At 46.2% G+C, this 20,813-nt stretch overlaps 1 pseudogene; it reads left to right on the plus strand.

Moving 5' to 3' along the window:
- Positions 1–518: 518 nt before the first annotated feature.
- On the plus strand, positions 519–18,868 carry LOC106561756 (ribosome-recycling factor, mitochondrial-like; annotated as a pseudogene).
- The last annotated feature ends 1,945 nt before the right edge of the window (positions 18,869–20,813 follow it).

The following is a 20,813-nucleotide window of genomic DNA, read 5'->3' on the forward strand; positions in this document are numbered from 1 at the left end:
GTATGATACATGGCTAGTTGTTCACCAGTTGATGATTGTCAGTTGTCAAAGATGATCTTATTTGAAAATATATTGCTCCATGACCTTTTCTACATACTTTATATCTGGGTTTAGTCGTTTAAGTTTACACTGCAAACTTTTATCACCCACATTTTCAACAACAAAAAAATGATATATATAATTTCTGAAGCGGCGTCCATGATTTCGCAGCAGCGGTGTGCTAAACACTTGAGGCAGCAACATACAGTATGTAGATAGACATAAGTATCGCCCCCTGCTGGCTATTATTACAGTGTTCCATCCATGGCACTGTAATATCACTACACTAATATGAAAGGAAAATTAGATAGATAGATGTCGGTATTTTATTTCAGTACTTTAGTATTTTTATTTTGCGTGACTATGCTTGTGTGTTATCATAAGATCAGACTGTAATAATATCTGCATAAGTCTCAAGAATGTTTTTGTTATGCTTCTCTGTATCTCTGTCATTTGTTTGTCTGTGTGTGACAGCGATGGCATTGAGTCAGCTGGGCCTACTGAGGCCGGCGTTGTGCCGATGCCTGGTCCCTTTGTTGAGGTCTTCCTGTCAGCTGGCGGTCAGCTCCAGAGTCCCACTGCTGCTCCCAAATACATGTTATTGAAACATCGCCCCACTGCCGCCACCTGCGTTCGCCTGTACGCCACCAAGATGAGTAATGGTGAGTTGAGGGCCGGTTGCCTCTCAACTGCTTTGTACCTATTTGATTTTGTCTAGTGTTGCCCTCAAAAAACCCTCAAAGGCTCAGGAAATATAGGGGTAGGAATCACGACTCCATCCATCCATCCATCTCTATTCTGCTTGTGTACTGAAGTGGTGGTTGGAACGTTGAAGAGCTTTTTTAGTCTTTTTGAGAAGGTTGAAGAAAACCCCACTTCACTGTGTTTTCTCATTTTACTTTTATTTGTAATAACTCTGATTGACTAGACTAGACTACCAGCATGCAGGTCTCCTTTCTCTCCTCCATCCTCCTTCTGTTCTTCCCCTTTGAAGTCTCTCTTGTAGTGAAGGCCGCTGCTTTTCTTTTTCCCTCAGCGAAGGCAGCGAAGGGCCAGGCGGCCAAAGTGAACATCAACTCCTCGCTGGCGGAGGATATCATCAGTCTGGAGGAAGTGAATGAGGAGATGGCCGCCGTCCTCACCGCCCTGAAAGAGGACTTCAGCCGCAACCTGAGCATCAAAACCTCTCCAGGTACATAGGGGCCATAGACTAAGGTAGGGGCTCTCACTCTCGGTCACTCCCTGATTCAATGGAAAGGATAGTCTCTCATGATGACTGTTGAGTAGCTGGCCACTGCACTCAGTTTTGGGTGCTGAGATTATAGAGAGGATACTTTTCAGTTCTATTTTAATGTATGTGGATATCAGCCACCGATTGTTCAAAAAGGGATGCAGAGCCCTGCAGGCCTGAAGTTTGAGCTGTGTCCATCTTTGTAAGTATAACAAGTCCACTGTTGGTTCTCATTTAATTATTGGTCAAAAGATGAGGAAAAGTGCATCTCCATGTGTTTACTTTCTCCCTGAGGGGTGAGAGTGAACCCTGCACTTTACATTGACCCCTAATGACCTTGACATCCAGGTCACAGCCTTTCCCCTCCCCTGTTCCCCCTCTCCCCTTGGGGCAGTACAACCCTGAGAGGGGGGCTAAAGGGGAGGGCCCAAAGGGGAGGAAGCTCATCCCCAACCCCCTCATCCCTCCCTATCTTCCTTACCCTCTCCCCTTCCTCTCACCCTCTGCCTCCGTCACCCTGTGCCCCTCTATCCAGATGCACAGTAATCCATGGAAGCTGCAGGATTTAGAGCTGACAGGGAATCTTGACTGGAGAGATGCTGGAATGGGGGAATCATGAGATAATTTTGTTCTTGTGTGTGCTTGATAATAGTCTCATCTGGGTCTCGTTATGTGGTGTGTTTGTTGTAAAGGGGAGAGGAAAGTCACCTTAGCTGAAGGAAGGCCTGTTGTAGAGGGCGGATTAATGTGGTGAACCGTCGTCTGGGTAGGACTGAATCGGTCATGGAATTAAGAATGACCGTAATTGGCTAGCCAAATGACCGGTCTCCGTAATAACCGTTAGAATAGCATATATATATATATATATATTTAAATAAACATACAGTACCAGTCAAAGGTTTGGACACACCTACTCATATATTTCAGTATATTTCAGTTTTTTTTTGGTTTGTGAAATTAGCTAACATTTCTAAAAACCTGCTTTCGCTTTGTCATTATGGGGTATTGTGTGTAGATTGATGAGGGGAAAAATAATTGTATCAATTTTAGAATACGGCTGTAACGTAACACAATGTGGAAAAGGTGAAGGGGTCTGAATACTTTCAGAATGCACTGTATATATACAGTACCAATCAAAAGTTTGGACACACCTACTCATTCCAGGGTTTTTCTTAATTTTAACGATTTTCTACATTGTATAATAATAGTAAATACATCAAAACTATGAAATAACACATATGGAATCATGTAGTAACCAAAAAAGTGTGAAACAAATCAAAAATATATTTTAGATTCTTCAAAGTAGCCACCCTTTGCCTTGATGACAGCTTTGCACCCTCTTGGCATTCTCTCAAACACCTTCATGAGGTAGTTTTTTTATTTAACCTTTATTGAACTAGGCAAGTCAGTCAATGACGGCCTAGGAACACTGGGTTAACTGCCTTGTTCAGGGGCAGAACAACAGATGTTTACCTTGTCAGCTCAGGGATTCGATCCAGCAACCTTTCGGCAACCTTACGGTTACTGGCACACCGCTCTAACCACTAGGCTACCTGCCGCCCCGGCAGGTTCAGTTACCTGGGATGCATTTCAATTAACAGGTGTGCCTTCGTCAAAGTGAAATAGTGTAATTTCTTTCCTTCTTAATGCGTTTGAGCCAGTCAATTGTGTTGTGACAAGGTAGGTAGGTATACAGATGATAGCCCTATTTGGTAAAATACCAAGTCCATATTATGGCAGGAACAGCTCAAATAAGCAAGGAGAAACGACTGTCCATCATTATTTCAAGACATGAAGATCAGTCAATGCAGAACATTTTCTCCAAGTGCAGTCGCAAAAACCATCAAGCGCTATGACGAAACTGGCTCTCATGAGGACCGCCACAGGAAAGGAAGACTCAGAGTTACCTCTGCTGCAGAGGACAAGTTCATTGGAGTTACCAGCCTCAGAAATTGCAGCCCAAATAAATGCTTCACAGAGTTCAAGTAACAGACCCATCTCAACATCAACTGTTCAGAGGAGACTGTGTGAATCAGGCCTTCATGGTTGAATTTCTGCAAAGAAACCATTACTAAAGGACACCAATAATAAGAAGAGACTTGCTTGGGCCAAGAAACACGAGCAATGGACATTAGACCGGTGGAAATCTGTCCTTTGGTCTGATGAGTCCAAATTAGAGATTTTTGGTTCCAACCGCCGTGTCTTTGTCAGACGCAGAGTAAATCAAATCAAATAACATTTTATTCGTCACATGCACTGAATACAACAGCTGTAGACCTTACAGTGAAATGCTTACTTACGAGCCCCTAATCAACAATGCAGTTAAAAAAATATATGCATAAGAATAAGAAATAAAAGTAACAAGTAATTAAAGAGCAGCAGTAAAATAACAATAGCGAGACTATATACAGGGGGGTACTGGTAGGGAGTCAATGTGCGGGGGCACCGGTTAGTTGAGGTAGTATGTACATGTAGGTAGAGTTATTAAAGTGACTATGCATCGATGGTAACAACAGAGAGTAGCAGTGGTGTAAAAGGGAGGGGGGGGGCAATGCAAATAGTCTGGGTAGCCATTTGATTAGATGTTCAGGAATCTTATGGCTTGGGGGTAGAAGCTGTTAAGGAGCCTTTTGGACCTAGATATGGCACTCCGGTACCGCTTGCCATGCGGTAGCAGAGAGAACAGTCTCTGACTAGGGTGGCTGGAGTCTTTGACAATTTTTAGGGCCGTCCTCTGACACCGCCTGGTATAGAGGTCCTGGACGGCAGGAAGCTTGGCCCCAGTGATGTACTAGGCTGTTCGCACTACCCTCTGTAGTGCCTTGCGGTCGGAAGCTGAGTAGTTGCCATACCAGGCAGTGATGCAACAAGTCAGGATGCTCTCGATGGTGCAGCTGTAGAACCTTTAGAGGATCTGAGGACCCATGCCAAATATTTTCAGTCTTCTGAGGGGGAATAGGTTTCGTTGTGCCCTCTTCACGACTTTCTTGGTGTGCTTGGACCATGTTAGTTTGTTGGTGATGTGGACACCAAGGAACTTGAAGCTCTCAACCTGCTCCACTGCATCCTCATTGATGAGAATGGGGGCGTGCTCGGCCCTCTTTTTCCTGTAGTCCACAATCATGTCCTTTGTCTTGATCACGTTGAGGGAGAGGTTGTTGTCCTGGCACTACACGGCCAGGTCTCTGACCTCCTCCCTATAGGCTGTCTTGTCGTTGTCGGTGATCAGGCCTACCACTGTTGTGTCATCGGCAAACTTAATGATGGTGTTGGAGTCGTGCCTGGCCGTGCAGTCATGGGTGAACAGGGAATACAGGAGGGGACTGAGCACGCACCCCTGATGGGCCCCTGTGTTGAGGATCAGCATGGCAGATGTGTTGTTACCTACCCTTACCACCTGGGGGCGGCCCGTCAGGAGGTCCAGGATCCAGTTGCAGAGGGAGGTGTTTAGTCCCAGGGTTCTTAGCTTATTGATGAGCTTTGAGGCACTATGGTTTTGAATGCTGAGCTGTAGTCAATGAATAGCATTCTCACATAGGTGTTCCTTTTGTCCAAGTGGGAAAGGACAGTGTGGAGTGCAATAGCGATTGCATCATCTCTGGATCTGTTGGGGTGGTGTGCAAATTGGAGTGGGTCTAGGGTTTCTGGGATAATGGTGTTGATGTGAGCCATGACCAGCCTTTCAAAGCACTTCATGGCTATAGCCGTGAGTGCTTCGGGTCAGTAGTCATTTAGGCAGGTTACCTTAGTGTTCATGGGCACAGGCACTATGGTTGGTATTACAAGACTCGGACAGGGAGAGGTTGAAAATGTCAGTGAAGACACTTGTTAGTTGGTCAGCGCATGCTCACAGTACATGAGCATGCGCTACCAGGAGACAGGCCAGTACATCAGGAGACGTGGAGGAGGCCGTAGGAGGGCAACAACCCAGCAGCAGGACCGCTACCTCCGCCTTTGTGCAAGGAGGAGCAGGAGGAGCACTGCCAGAGCCCTGCAAAATGACCTCCAGCAGGCCACAAATGTGCATGTGTCTGCTCAAACAGTCAGAAACAGACTCCACGAGGGTGGTAGGAGGGCCCGACGTCCACAGGTGGGGGTTGTGCTTACAGCCCAACACCGTGCAGGACGTTTGGCATTTGCCAGAGAACACCAAGATTGGCAAATTCGCCACTGGCGCCCTGTACGCTTCACAGATGAAAGCAGGTTCACACCGAGCACATGTGACAGACGTGACAGAGTCTGGAGACGCCGTGGAGAACGTTCTGCTGCCTGCAACATCCTCCGGCATGACCGGTTTGGCGGTGGGTCATTCATGGTGTGGGGTGGCATTTCTTTGGGGGGCCGCACAGCCCTCCATGTGCTCGCCAGAGGTAGCCTGACTGCCATTAGGTACCGAGATGAGATCCTCAGACCCCTTGTGAGACCATATGCTGGTGCGGTTGGCCCTGGGTTCCTCCTAATGCAAGACAATGCCAGACCTCATGTGGCTGGAGTGTGTCAGCAGTCCCTGCAAGAGGAAGGCATTGATGCTATGGACTGGCCCGCCCGTTCCCCAGACCTGAATCCAATTGAGCACATCTGGGACATCATGTCTCGCTCCATCCACCAACGCCACGTTGCACCACAGACTGTCCAGGAGTTGGCGGATGCTTTAGTCCAGGTCTGGGAGGAGATCCCTCAGGAGACCATCCACCACCTCATCAGGAGCATGCCCAGGCGTTGTAGGGAGGTCATACAGGCACATGGAGGCCACACACACTACTGAGCCTCATTTTGACTTGTTTTAAGGACATTACATCAAAGTTGGATCAGCCTGTAGTGTGGTTTTCCACTTTAATTTTGAGTGGGACTCCAAATCCAGACCTCCATGGGTTGATAAATTGGATTTCCATTGATTATTTTTGTGTGATTTTGTTGTCAGCACATTCAACTATGTAAAGAAAAAAGTATTAAATAAGATTATTTCATTCATTCAGATCTAGGATGTGCTATTTTAGTGTTCCCTTTATTTTTTGAGCAGTGTATATATAAAAAAATGTTGCACACATTTTCTCCTTTCATCTGGTCCTGACTACATGTTCTGCCTTAGAAATATAATGAATACAATGGGCGTCCCCATTCAAGTCAATGATGGCATAATGGGTGGACTGGCTGCCATTACGAGTGTACCCATAGTCCCAGTCGGTATTAAATAGAATGTTGCGGTCCCACCCGCCTGTGGGGAATCAACCCATGGTTGCCTTGGTTACCCCATTGGCTCACAGCAAAAACTTGACAATTTTCAAATGCAATTTTCTTGTTGTCTGCTTGTTTTAGTCAATTACAAAACTACATTCCAGAAAAGTACATGTGTAAAGATTAGTTTTCTACTTTTCTTTTTGTTTGTCCAGGCGAAACAGTCTGTGAATAGTTGGTAGCTCACTTCTAAATTCTCAAACTACCGTAAACTTAAATGAATCGCAGTCTCAAATAGCCACCTGTCTCTAATAGCCAGGCATCGGCACACATTTTCAGCAAATAATTGCCTGGTTCAAATAAACGGCCGGTCTAAATTCATTGTTTACAAGTGACCTTCATTGAGTACCATCCAGCTTGTGCAAAAAATGATGTATTTGTATTTGTAACGGCTCTCGTATAATCGGTGGACCAAAGCCACACTCGAACAAAGTAACAAAACGAAAAGCCAACAGTTCTGTCAGGTAACAGAATGCTAAACAGAAAACAACCTCCCACAAAACTCAGGTGGAAAACAGGCTACCTAAGTATGATTCCCAATCAGAGACAACGATAGACATGTGCCTCTGATTGGGAACCACACTCGGCTCAAAATAAAGAAATAGAAAATATAGATATTCCCACCCGAGTCACACCCTGACCTAACCAAACATAGAGAATAAATAAGATCTCTAAGGTCAGGGCGTGACAGTACCCCCCCCAAAGGTGCGGACTCCGGCCGCAAACCTGAACCTATAGGGGATGGACCAGGTGGGCATCTCCACTTGGTGGAGGCTCTGGTGCGGGACGCCGATCCCCCTCCGCTTGGGGCTCCCCCCACTGCGGACCGCCGCTGGAGACTCTGGACTGGGGACCGCCGCTGGAGACTCTGGACTGCGGACCGCCGCTGGAGGCTCTGGACTGCGGACCGCCGCTGCAGGCTCCGGACTGGGGACCGTCGCTGCAGGCTCCAGACAGGGGACCGCCGCTGCAGGCTCCGTGTCATGGATCATCACTCCAGGCTCCACACAATGGATCATCACTGGAGGCTCTGGGCCATGGATCATCACTGGAGGCTTTGTGCCATGGATTATCACTGGAGGCTCTGGGCCATGGATTATCACTGGAGGCTTCGTGCCATGGATCATCACTACAGGCGCCGGGCCATGGATTATCACTGGAGGCTTCAGACCATGGATCATCACTGGAGGCTTCGTACGTGGAGCCGGAACAGGTCTCACCGGACTGTGGAGACGCACTGGAGACCGGGTGTGCGGAGCTAGCACAGGATATACTGGGCCGTGGAGACGCACGGGAGGTCTGGAGCGTAGGGCTGGCACAACCCGTCCTGGCTGGATGCTTACTTTAGCCCGGCAAGTGCGGGGCGCTGGCACATGACGAACTGGGCTGTGAAGGCGCACTGGCGACACAGTGCGTAGAGCTGGCGCAGGATATACTGGGCCGTGGAGGCGCACTGGAGTTCTGGAGCGTAGGGCTGGCACAACCCGTCCTGGCTGGATGCTCACTTTAGCCCGGCAAGTGCGGGGCGCTGGCACAGGACGAACCGGGCTGTGAAGGCCCACTGGCAACACAGTGCGTAGAGCTGGCGCAGGATATCCTGGACCAAGGAGGCGTACTGAAGACCAGGAGCGCTGAGCCAGCACCATCCGTCCTGGCTGAATGTCCACTCTAGCACGGCAAATGTGGGGCGCAGGCACAGAGCGCACCGGGCTATGAATGCGCACTGGAGATATAGTGCACATCACAGCATAACACGGTGCCTGACTGGTCACATGCTCCCCACGGTAAGCACGGGGAGTTGGCTCAGGTCTAAACCCTGACTCTGCCAATCTCCCCGTATGTTTTTTTGGGGCTGCCTCTCGGGCTTCCGTTGTTGCCGTGCATGTTCCTTATATCGTCGCCGTTCATCTCTCACTGCCTCCATCTGTTCCCTTGACTGGCGATATTCCCCAATCCGCGTCCAGGGTCCTTTGCCTTTCAGGATCTCGTCCCGTGTCCAACTCTCCTAGCCACGCTGCTTGGTCCATCTTTGGTGGGAGGTTCTGTAACGGCTCTCATCAGAATGAGTGGAACAAAGCACAGCGTGGAAAGTGTTCATGATTTTATTAGATCAAAAAACACTCGAACAAAGTAACAAAACGAAAAGCCAACAGTTCTGTCAGGTAACAGAATACTAAACAGAAAACAACCTCCCACAAAACTCAGGTGGAAAACAGGCTGCCTAAGTATGATTCCCAATCAGAGACAACGATAGACAGCCTCTGATTGGGAACCACACTCGGCTCAAAATAAAGAAATAGAAAATATAGATATTCCCACCCGAGTCACACCCTGACCTAACCAAACATAGAGAATAAATAGGATCTCTAAGGTCAGGGCGTGACAGTATTGTAATGTTTATACTGGTCACAATAAACAGTCTGGTAGTCTTAACAACATTTTATTGAGCAAAAGCTGTGCGCATTAAGGAAATAGACGCTTGGCTCAAATAGAAGCCTGTCTCTAAAAAACAACGGTTGTGTTCTGTGATTGAAGCAAAATAAGTGCCCGGTCAATTCATTTGAGTTTTACGGTAAATGCATAGCTACTGCAATTCCAATCAAAAAACGTCTTAGCTTTGTTTTACGCTAGCTAACAGCTAAATGTTTGTTTTTGACTTAAATTCTAATTCTATTTTCGAGGCTCCACGTGGTGTCATGTAAAATATGAATGTTATTTCCAACAACCAATGAGCAAATCCGCCGTAAATCCAGCTGCATATTGAACATTGAGATTTCTGAAAGGCCAGTCTCTTTGACAATGACAAGGAGTGGAATGTTAGCTAAAGAGACTGGTACTCAGACTAGTTCCATTCTATTCATCGTTTGATTTAACACTTTGCTTATTTCAGCAAGGGGCAACAAAGTTTCATCACATTATTAATAGTCCCTGTTATTGCAGAAACGGACTCAACCGCACAAATGCCCGGCCGTCCCGTCTTCAGTCAGCTGTTAGTTCTCAAAAAATAAAAGCACACACACACACACACACGCTCGCGCACACACACACACACACACACACACACACACACACACACACACACACACACACACACACACACACACACACACACACACACACACACACACACACACACACACACACAGGGGAGGTATTACAGCCTGCCACTCTGTCAGTTCCTCTGCTAGAAGAAGACTAACCTCTCTTTTCCATGGGAACGCTGGGCTAACGTCAGGCTATCCAGTCCTCGCTGGACAGCTCTGTGTATACTGGCTCAGATTAATACACTGTGAAAGGAAAGACATTTATATAACAGATCAGGACCCCAGTCACCCAGAGGTGGGTTAGCATAGGCTTCCATAGTTCAAAACTATTAGTTAATGTCATGTCATCCTCATGTTCCCAAGACGCCCTCCAGTCTAGGGCACCCATCCACTAAACATCACCACTATAAAGTCAGACAAGAACCAACTCAAAGTCTGCTTTCTGATAGGACTTTATCATGAGGAAGCCAGGGTTGTGTTCAGTACTATGGAGAAAACGTTTTGAAACGGGGGTTAGCTACTACCTGAATATTTTCCTATGATAATACATTTTTGTATTCTGTTGCAAAATGTTTTTCTACGGCGTGCCCTACTGAACACGACCCAGGATATGTACGTTTAGTTTTTTGAGAAGCCTATTTTGTTGACTACTTGTCTGCCTTTCGCCATTGTGGGTCAGCTGCCTGTGCCCTGACCAGGAAGAGCCCATTTGGCTAATGGCTTCCCGGTCGATCCACATCCATCCTCATGCCGTTTAGGAAATGCCTGTGTGCCCTCTGGAAGTGTAAGCAGATGTGCAGAGCAGGCAGCCAGGCACACGTCCATAGAGGCCCAGGTAGTCTCTCTCGTCCACCTGCCGGCTCTAGCAATTAGCCTGGAGAAGAGGCAAGGGCCCAGGTAGCACAGGCTGGCTCTTACTTAGGCTGACACTGAGTATAAAATCAAGTTTATTTAAAGTACTGTATATTATCACACATTCCTATTACTTTCAGGTAATACATACAGGCACTGAGTACTTGCCTTAGGTTGAAGTAAGGCCCAGAGTCACAGACTTGGCTTACAGGAAGTCTTTCCTACCAGATAACATCTCAGACCAGACTAGCTCTTACTGTCGTGGCACGCACTCACTGTTCCCAATAGCTGGGTCCCTCTCCTTGCCCCATCCTGGGATCGAACCATGGACCCTCTGAACATGTCAATAACTGCCTCTTTGCTCCACAAAGCCACGGCCCTTGTGGAGCAAAGGAAACAACTACTTAAAGGTCTCAGAGTGAGTGACATAACGATTAAACTGCTACTAGCGCACACCTCTAACTAGCTAGCGATTTCACACCGGTTGCACTCAGTTACCATTAAGGTTTCGTTCGTTGGTGTTGAATGCGTCCAAATCTATTAAGGATCTGTCTTTGCACCCGGAAATTAGAATGAAGAAAGCAATAGTTTGTATAAATGTACTATTTTACTTTCTAAAGCACAAGTGTAAGTACCCAGAATGGCGGTAGTCCCTCTCCTATACAAAACAAGCGGTAGAATAATCTTGAGCCCAACCCACCTCCCCACCATAGAGTTGGTGATGTAAGGCAGAGGACAGAGAGGGAGGAAACAGCGGCGTCTAAGGTAAACCAGATAAGGGAAGGAGACTCATGCTGGAGAGTAACTCTGGTTCTGCAGTCTACAGTGTTAGTGGGTGAGAGAGAGGAGATGATGGTTAAGGGGGGAGGTCTCAGAAACCTCCTGCACCCCATCAAAACCAAACCAAATCAAAGTTTATTGGTCACGTACACAGATTTGCAGTGGTTATCGCAGGTGCAGCGAAATGCTTGAGTTTCAAGCTCCAACAGTGCAGTAATGCCTAGCAGTAAAATAAAATGATCCTGAAAATATCAGAACAACCAGTCAGAGACGGAATATAAATATATATAATGTATGGACAGTATTTGAATACAAAATATGTGTACTGCAGTAGTTATATAGGATGAGCCATGTCTAGAATACAGTATATACAGTGAGTGTACAAAACATTAGGATTACTTTCCTAATATTGAGTTGCACTGCCTTTTGCCCTCAGAACTGCCTCAATTTGTCAGGGCATAGACTCTTCAAGGTGTCGAAAGCATTCCACAGGGATGCTGGCCCATGTTGACTCCAATGCTTCCCACAGTTGTGTCAAGTTGGCTGGATGTCCTTTGGGTGGTGGACAATTCTTGATACACACGGGAAACTGTTGAGCGTGAAAAACCCAGCAGTGTTGCTGTTCTTGTCACACTCAAACTGGTGCGCCTGGCACCTACTACCATACCTTGTTCAAAGGCACTTAAATATTTTGTCTTGCCCATTCACCCTCTGAATGGCACACATACACAATCCATGTCTCAATTGTCTCAAGGCTTATAAATCCTTCTTTAACCTGTCTCCTCCCCTTCATCACTACTGATTGAAGTGGATTTAACAAGTGACATTAATAAGGGATCATAGCTTTCACCTGGATTCACCTGATCAGTCTATGTCATGGAAAGAGCAGGTGTTCCTAATGTTTTGTGCACTCAGTGTACATATAAAGTGGGTGAAACAGTATATAAACATTATTAAAGTGACCAGTGTTCAATGACTATGTACATAAGGTAACAGTATCTAATGTTCAGGGTAGAGTACCGGGTGGTAGCCGGCTAGTAACAGTGACTAAAGTTCAGGGCAGGGTATTGGGTGGAGATATAAGCTGTTTCTCAGTTCCTCACCCCAACCATAAGCCTCAGCTTACACTTTGCCAATTGAATTGTGGGGAGGTTGGTTTGGATCGAGTACTCAATGCTGTTTTTGGTGATGAGGGTTTAGGCGGGCCTAGATAATGGTTATATTGGTCATATGCTTGGGCATGTCTTGTGTTATTTGCTGGTGACATGCAATTTCCCCTCTGGGAAATCAATTAAGTTTATCATTGAAGTATATTAAATTCATGTTTTATTCTGGTCCTTTGTTTTTCAGGAGCTCTGGATCATATCGCGGTGTAGACGACAGATGGCAAATTCCCCCTGAACCAGTTGGGTCAGATCTCCATGAAACCCCCTCAGCTCATCGTGGTCAACATGACCGGCTTCCCACACACTCTGGCTGGGTGGATTAGGGTTCTGCTCTGCATGAACCACACTGGGCTGATGGCAATGCACTGTGAAATGAACACGTCTCTCTCTCTCGCTCTCTCTCTCTCTCTCTCTCTCTCTCTCTCGTTCTCTCTCTCTCTCTCTTTCTCTCTTTCTCTTTCACCATCTGAAACCTGAGTCGGGCTCTCTCTCTCCAGCCCTGTGTTCAGCCGTAGTGATCGATGGTTCTGGGAAGCCCTTTGATCTAGAGCGATTGAAAGAAAGGCCAATATTTTGTGGTCAGCTGTCATCAGCAGGAAGTGACCGTGCTGTACCCTCTGTGAAGGAGGAGGACTAACTGCTCCAAGTGATGCTCTCTCACATACACACATTTCATGTTCACATACAACGCATGCAGGCACGGACACACACGCGCGCACACACACACACACACACACACACACACACACACACACACACACACACACACACACACACACACACACACACACACACACACACACACACACACACACACACACACACACACACACACAACCCTCTCTATTCCCTGTCTTCATTCTTCTCTTTTCCTTTCCCTGTGTTGTTTCTTTCTCTCTTTTTCTCTCTCTCTCCCCCTTCTCTTTTCTCCCTCCTTCATCCTATGTTGTTATGAATGAGGGTTGTCCCTGTCTGATGCTGGGATCCGTTTTAAAGGGAGATTGATTTTTTTGGCTTTGACACAGATTCATTTAGTAGTGAAGCACAGTTCTGCTTCATCTTGAGGAGCTCAGCCTGGAACTCAGCAGCACTCAGCCACAATAGGTGTACAACAGTGGAGACTGCTGAGGGGAGAACGGCTCATAATACTGGCTGGAATGGAGTTAATGGAATGGTATCAAAAACATGTTTTTCATGTTTTTTTTCTTCTCTCATTCCATCCGTTGTACTCCCCTCAGCAGCCTCCACTCGTGTACAATGTTCCTGAGGGATCACACCTTTCAGATATGCCTCATTATGTGTGCTTCATTTGGAAACACACATAGATAAGCATATTGCGCACATATTGCGCATATATGATACGCATGTTACCATTATCATTGAATCAGTTCAACAGAGGTAATTCACCTGTAAGAGTAGAGGCTCAAAGACATTATGTTGCACACATATCACGATATCTGAGCGAGAAAGTTCAGACAGAAACTCCAAACCATATATATTCAAATGAGCCTGAAAAACCCACTGGTACCATCACACATGTACAAACTTTACTGCTGCAACATGACAATTCGTTCAGACCAAATGTTAAAAGGGTTCAAATGTGTGATGTGAGAGCAGGGGTATCAATTTCTTATTTTCTCCCATCCAGTTTCTGGTCTAAACCACTGGGGAAAGAATTGGCAGCAAGATTAAAGGGTTTATTTGTATGTATTATTTCACAAGGCCTATTGCCTTGCATGTTAAATTCATTTAAAAAAAAAAAAATTTAAACAGCCTCTCCTAATCTCTGGTTCCTGTCTTTAACTCCAGAATGATAGATCCAGCCCATACCTATGTTTGATTGTTCTCAGCATTGAAATTCATCATTATTTCCCCACAGCTCCAGCAGTTACGGAAATCTGGGGGAATGCTGTGCTCTGTTTAAACACCAGGCATGTTCTGGTTAATATGTTAGAAATAGTGGGATTACGCTGAGGTTTCTGATTAAACACAGCCACAGCCGAAATGAACGAACAGAGCTAAAGAAACACCTTGTTAATGATGTGGAGGATACCACACACACACACACACACACACACACACACTAAGACATACACACACAGCCTTTTTCCTCCCCTTCCCTTCTTCCCCCAAAAATCCAAGTGGTTTAATTCATGCTGCCATTGCCACTGCACAACAGGCACTGGGGGTTTGCAGTAACACTGTACTGCAGCTAATGCAGTACTGGACCTTGTAATGAATGACTGGAAAACAATGGCCTCTCGTTAGGAACGTGGGTAATGGATGTGAATAATTATAATCCTATTTGCTTTGGGTGCTGTACAGTCACCTCTGTGTTGGCTTAGCAGGGCTGTTAGACTGTTAGGTAATGGGAGGTTAGGGGGCTGCTGGTGGGCGGGTGCGAGGGGATGGAAGGGGATTTTTATCTGGTGATGGGATCTATCTGGTAATGTTGTGATGGGCAATGGTATAAAGTACTTAAGTAAAAATACTTTAAAGTACTACTTAAGTCGTTTTTGGGGGTATCTGTACTTTACTTTACTATTTATATATTTGACAACTTTTACTTTTACTTCACTACATTCTTAAAGAAAATAATATATGTTTTACTCCATACAATTTACCTGACACCCAAAAGTACTTGTTACATTTTGAATGCTTAGCAGGACAGGAGAATTGTCCAATTCACACACTTATCAAGAGAACATCTCTAGTCATCCCTAGTGCCTCTGATCTGGCAGACTCACTAAACACAAATGCTTCGTTTGTAAATTATGTCTGAGTTTTGAAGAGTGCCCTCGGTTATCTGTCAAATTAAAAAACAAGAAAATTGTGCCGTCTGGTATGCTCAATAAAAGGAATTTGAAATGATTTATAATTTTACTTTGATACTTAAGTATATTTTAGCAATGACATTTACTTTTGATACTTCAGTATATTTAAAAAAAAATACTCTTATACTTTTCCTCAAGTAGTATTTTACTGGGCGACTTTCACTTTTAATACTCAAGTAGTATTTTACTGGGCGACTTTCACTTATACTTGAGTCACTTAAGTATGACAATTGCGTACTGTTTCCACCACTGGTGATGGGTACCTGACGGTTGAACAATAGTGTGTTCAGTCTTAGCATGTTGTCCCCACACGGCCTGTTTTGAATATGTGTCTGAACAGGCTCCATATCATAGAATTCAATAGAACACATACTGGAGTCTCCGCAGGCCTCAGTCTGTCCCGTCTCTGCCTGTCTCTCTCAGGCACCTCTCCCACAACTAGCAGACACAGACAAATCACATATCCAGATTACAGCATTTTCTTTAATTGCCTTTTGGAGTCCAACCACCATTAGAGTTCTAATATGTTACACAGACATATCCTCTAGTCTAATGCATTGTGGGTATATGGCCAAGCCAGGACTCCCCCAGTTATACACAAACACGCAACACATACACACACGCACGCACGCACACACACACACACACACACACACACACACACACACACACACACACACACACACACACACACATATACACACACACACACCACCGCCCTGCCCCGTCCCACTCCTCCCATCCCGTAGAGGTTACCAGAGGTCATCGCCCTGCACTGCAACCCCTCAGCCCGTTCCCAGAGGACTGTGTTCTGACAGCGCCCCGCGGCACTTCCACACCGCATGTGCTTCTCCTGCCACGGCCAGGGCTGAACCCCCACCATCCCCCATACACACACACACACACACACACACACACACACACACACACACACACACACACACACACACACACACACACACACACACACACACACTCCAGAGCTGCTCTGTGGGGAGATGCTACACAGTTCACCCAGCTCGCCATGTATCAAAGCCAACCTGACCAGGGACAACCAAGGTCTGCTTCCTGATGCTCCTATGGTTAGGAGAAAGGCCAGGGCAGCCTAAGGGTGGGGGCCTGGGGTGGATTGATAGGGGCGGGGTGGGTGTCTTGAGGGTGGATGCATTATATTGAATTAGATTAGATTTATTGTTGCCCAAGAAATACAATTTTTTTTCACAGACTCGTACATTGGATAGGGGCTGGGACTGGTGAATGGATATGGGCTGGGACCTGGCTGGGTGGTTGGGTGTCTGTCTGCAGGTAGTGTAGCTCCAGCCCCAGTCCAAGCCCCAGCTGGAAGTTATTAGGTCTAGGTCTAATGTGTGTTTGATGTGTCCTCAGGCCATGGCTGCTGCCACCCGCGCCCTGCGTGAGAGCAGCATGAAACTCAACCCTGAGGTGGACCATCATCAGGGTGCATATTCCCAAGTAAGTCAGCCAGTCCTGAGAGTTCTCTCTCTCTCTCTCTCTCTCTCTCTCTCTCTCTCTCTCTCTCTCTTTATCAAAATTGGGTTTGTTTTCAAATTCTTTGTGGGTCTGTGTAATCTGAGGGAAATATGTGTCTCTAATATGGTCATACATTTGGCAGGAGGTTAGGAAGTGCAGCTCAGTTTCCACCTCATTTTGTGTGCAGTGCGCACATAACCTGTCTTCTTTTGAGAGCCAGGTCCGCCTAAGGCTATGCTCACTGAGTCTGTACATAGTAACCTTTTATTTAACTAGGCAAGCCAGTTGAGAACAAATTCTTATTTTCAATGACGGCCTAGGAACAGTGGGTTAACTGCCTTGTTCAGGGGCAGAACAAAATATTTTTTAAACTTATCAGCTCGGGGATTCGATCTAGCAACCTTTCGGTTACTGACCCAATGCTCTAACCACTAGGCAAGGCTTTCCTTATCAAGTTTGGGTCAGTCACAGTGTTCAGCTATTCTGCCACTGTGCACTCTCTGTTTAGGGCCGAATAGCATTCTAGTTTGCTCTGTTATTTTGTAAATTCTTTCCAATGTGTCAAGTAATTATCTTTTGTTTTCTCATGATTTGGTTGGGTCTAATTCTCTCTCTCTCTCACTCTCACTCACTCTCACTCTCTCACTCTCACTCTCTCACTCTCAATATTCACCATCTTTCCTCACCTTCCTCATTCTACCATTTCTCCCCGTCCATCTTTCTGCATTTCCTCCTCTCATACTCCCCCCCCCATTTTATTAATTCTCCTGTCAGTCCCTTACCTGACCTACCGTCTCCTTTTAAAATGCCACATTAGAGAAATGCGTGAACATGTCTGTGTTTGTTTCTAGGTGTTTCTGACATATTCGTTTAACTCATTCGCCCGACTGTAGCAGTTAGAAAACACCAACCTTGGTCAAAAGTCCTCTGTCCAGCTCAGCTCCCTGCCAAATCCAATAACTTGACTGTGTCCCAAATGGCGCCCTATTCCCTACGGGCACCTGGTCAAAAGCAGTGCACTATATAGCGAATAGGGTGCCATTTGGGACGCAGCCACCTTTGACGTGCTGCCGTCACTCGCTAAACCACAAAATATGTGTGATTATTAAGTAAGCGGAGCCCCGGCAACAGCAGGTGCTTGTCTGGCAGCGCTGGATAGTGGGACGGACGGACGCCTTCTTCCTCTTCAATCAGTGTCGGCACGCAACCCACATTTGCATTTCCAAAGAGAGCGAGCGGCTTGATTTGGCCCAGACTCAGTAATTACGCATTATTGTTTGCAGTAAATAGACTCCACTTTTGGATTGTTTGCAAATAGTCCCAGGCAAAAATGCCAATTAAGGAAAATAAACTGTTATCACCAGGCAGCAAAGCAAACAGAAAACAAAGTTGTTGACTGCACTGCAACCTTGAAAACTATTTTTCAAGTGGCACAGAAAGCCAGGTATTTGTTTATTGGAATGAAATGAGTTGGGCATTAATGGAGATAAAGGGGGAAAATACGCATAACTCAATGCAGGCATTTTAAACAGTGTGTGTTGCCCCTGCGTGCTTGACCACCCTTGTGTGTGTGTGTGTGTGTGTGTGTGTGTGTGTGTGTGTGTGTGTGTGTGTGTGTGTGTGTGTGTGTGTGTGTGTGTATGTGCGTACATACGCACGTTTGTCCATCCGTCTCTACAGGGTGACGCGGGAGCACATGGAGAACCGGGTTAAGCAGTTCACTAACAAGTCCAAGGAGTCTCTGAGGAGGGTGAGACCGTGTCAGAGGACACCATCCAATTGGTGGAGGAACAAGTACTGAGACAGGGATACACAAATGGCAAGGGTGCCATTTGGGACACAGTCAAGTTTCCAGTCAGAGGACAGAATTACAGTCAGTAGCTACAAATGTTCAGATGAATCCTTTCTATAATTTCACAGTATTTGTATAATAATACCAATAGTCGTAGTTGTCTAGTAAGTGCTCTCTCTCCTCTTCTCCACTCTCTCAGGTCGGGCAAAATGGCAAACGGCTTTTGCAGCGGATATAGACAAGCAGCTTGCCACCAAAACAAAGGGTGACATTACTAAAATGACCACAACTCTATTTTTGATACAATCATGTTTGCAATGGTTCCTCCTGCAAATATGACTGAACACGATAATGAACACAATACTGAACACGATAACGGCCACAATACCGTGGTATGTTTAATGATGGAGAATTGAGGGAGAGCACATACTGTACTGTACTGTAGGTTTGGTTGGCGCTAGCTCTGGGGTTGTTTGTGTGCTCCACTCATGCGTAAACAGAAGTTGGCATGGCACGACAGTGGCTGCTGGGTTTCTCTGTCGCTCTCGTCTTAAAACAAACACAGAGGGGAGAAATGGACTTTTAATGGCATCTGGGAGCCTCCTAATCAAACTGAGGCCACAGAGAGCTGTGTTTATGTAAAAAGCACCACACTCACTGTAAACTGTGTGAATTTCCTGGCCTGAGACACCGAGACAGTCTCCCAGAGGACAGGAAGAATAGAGATATTAACGTGGTGCCAACAGCCAACATTTGTTTCAGATTCAGCTTTAAAGGGAGAGTTCAGTGAATTTACATATTTAGATATTTATTTCTTTACCTTGAAAAGCAGTCTATGGACACACACACAAACACCCTGAGACGCTACACACACACACAAACACCCTGAGACGCTACACACACACACGCACACACACACACACACACACACACACACACACACACACACACACACACACACACACACACACACACACACACACACACACACACACACACACACAGTTTGGTTTTGTTAAACTAGCCACTGCAAACAAATGCTGATATTTCAAGGTAAGGAAACAAATATCAAGGAAAGGAAACATATCGAAATATCTAAATTGCTCAACTTTCCCTTTAACTCCGAACTCACTGATTCGTTCTGTCAGTTTGTCGAGGAGTAATCCTACAGCTACCAAATGTAAACACAAGAAAGTGGGCACCCACCAGTATTTATGGACACCCTTTTAATCAAAACGCTGCTTTGTACATCAACTCTGTTATGCGTTTTCTTCTTCTCTTGCCTTTCATGTGAGTAGGATGTTAGATCTCCTTCATTAGTTAGAGTGATAATCGTCTACATTCTTCCTGTGTACTAAGCCAGAATGTATCGCACCACACCACTATGGTCTTTCATCCATTAGGTGTAGTCTATAATATGGTGGTTTACTTGGCCCTACCCTGAGACACCACACACACACGCACACACACACACACACACACACACGCACGCAAGCACACACACACACACACACACCCTGAGACGCTACACACACACACACACACACACACACACACACCCTGAGACGCTACACACACACACACACACACCCTGAGACGCTACACACACACACCGCACGCACACACACACACACACACACACACACACACACTGCACACACACACACACACACACACACACACACCCTGAGACGCTACACACACACACACACACACACCCTGAGACGCTACACACACACCGCACACACGCACGCACACACACACACACACACACACACACACACACACACACACACACACACACACACACACACACACACACACACACACACACACACCCTGAGACACTACACACACACACACACACACCTGAGACAATACACACACACACACGCGCACGCACGCACGCACGCACGCACACACACACAAACACCCTGAGACGCTACACACACACACAAACACCCTGAGACGCTACACACACACACACACACACACACACACACACACACACACACACACACACACACACACACACACACACACACACTGAGACGTTAGTTTGGTCTTTAATGGGCAAAACAGACGAGGGTCATTGGATAAACAACGGTTTAGAGGAGGAGAGCCCAGACAGGAGGGAAATGGCATTGATTCTGGGTCCACATGTCAGCAATTTGGGGGCATTGTGTATCTTGGCCCAAAGCAGAGGCTCATGATCGATGGAGGAGTGAAAATCTCAAATCCTTGGCACCGAACGCAGCCCTGGAAATTGCTTTCAGCTGATAGCTTCCTTTCAGTTGACATTTATCGACTGAATTACTGGTCCTCCGCTCGCAGCACTGTTTACTGCTG

The sequence above is a fragment of the Salmo salar genome, chromosome ssa01, assembly GCF_905237065.1.
Source record: "Salmo salar chromosome ssa01, Ssal_v3.1, whole genome shotgun sequence".
Lineage (NCBI taxonomy): Eukaryota > Metazoa > Chordata > Actinopteri > Salmoniformes > Salmonidae > Salmo > Salmo salar.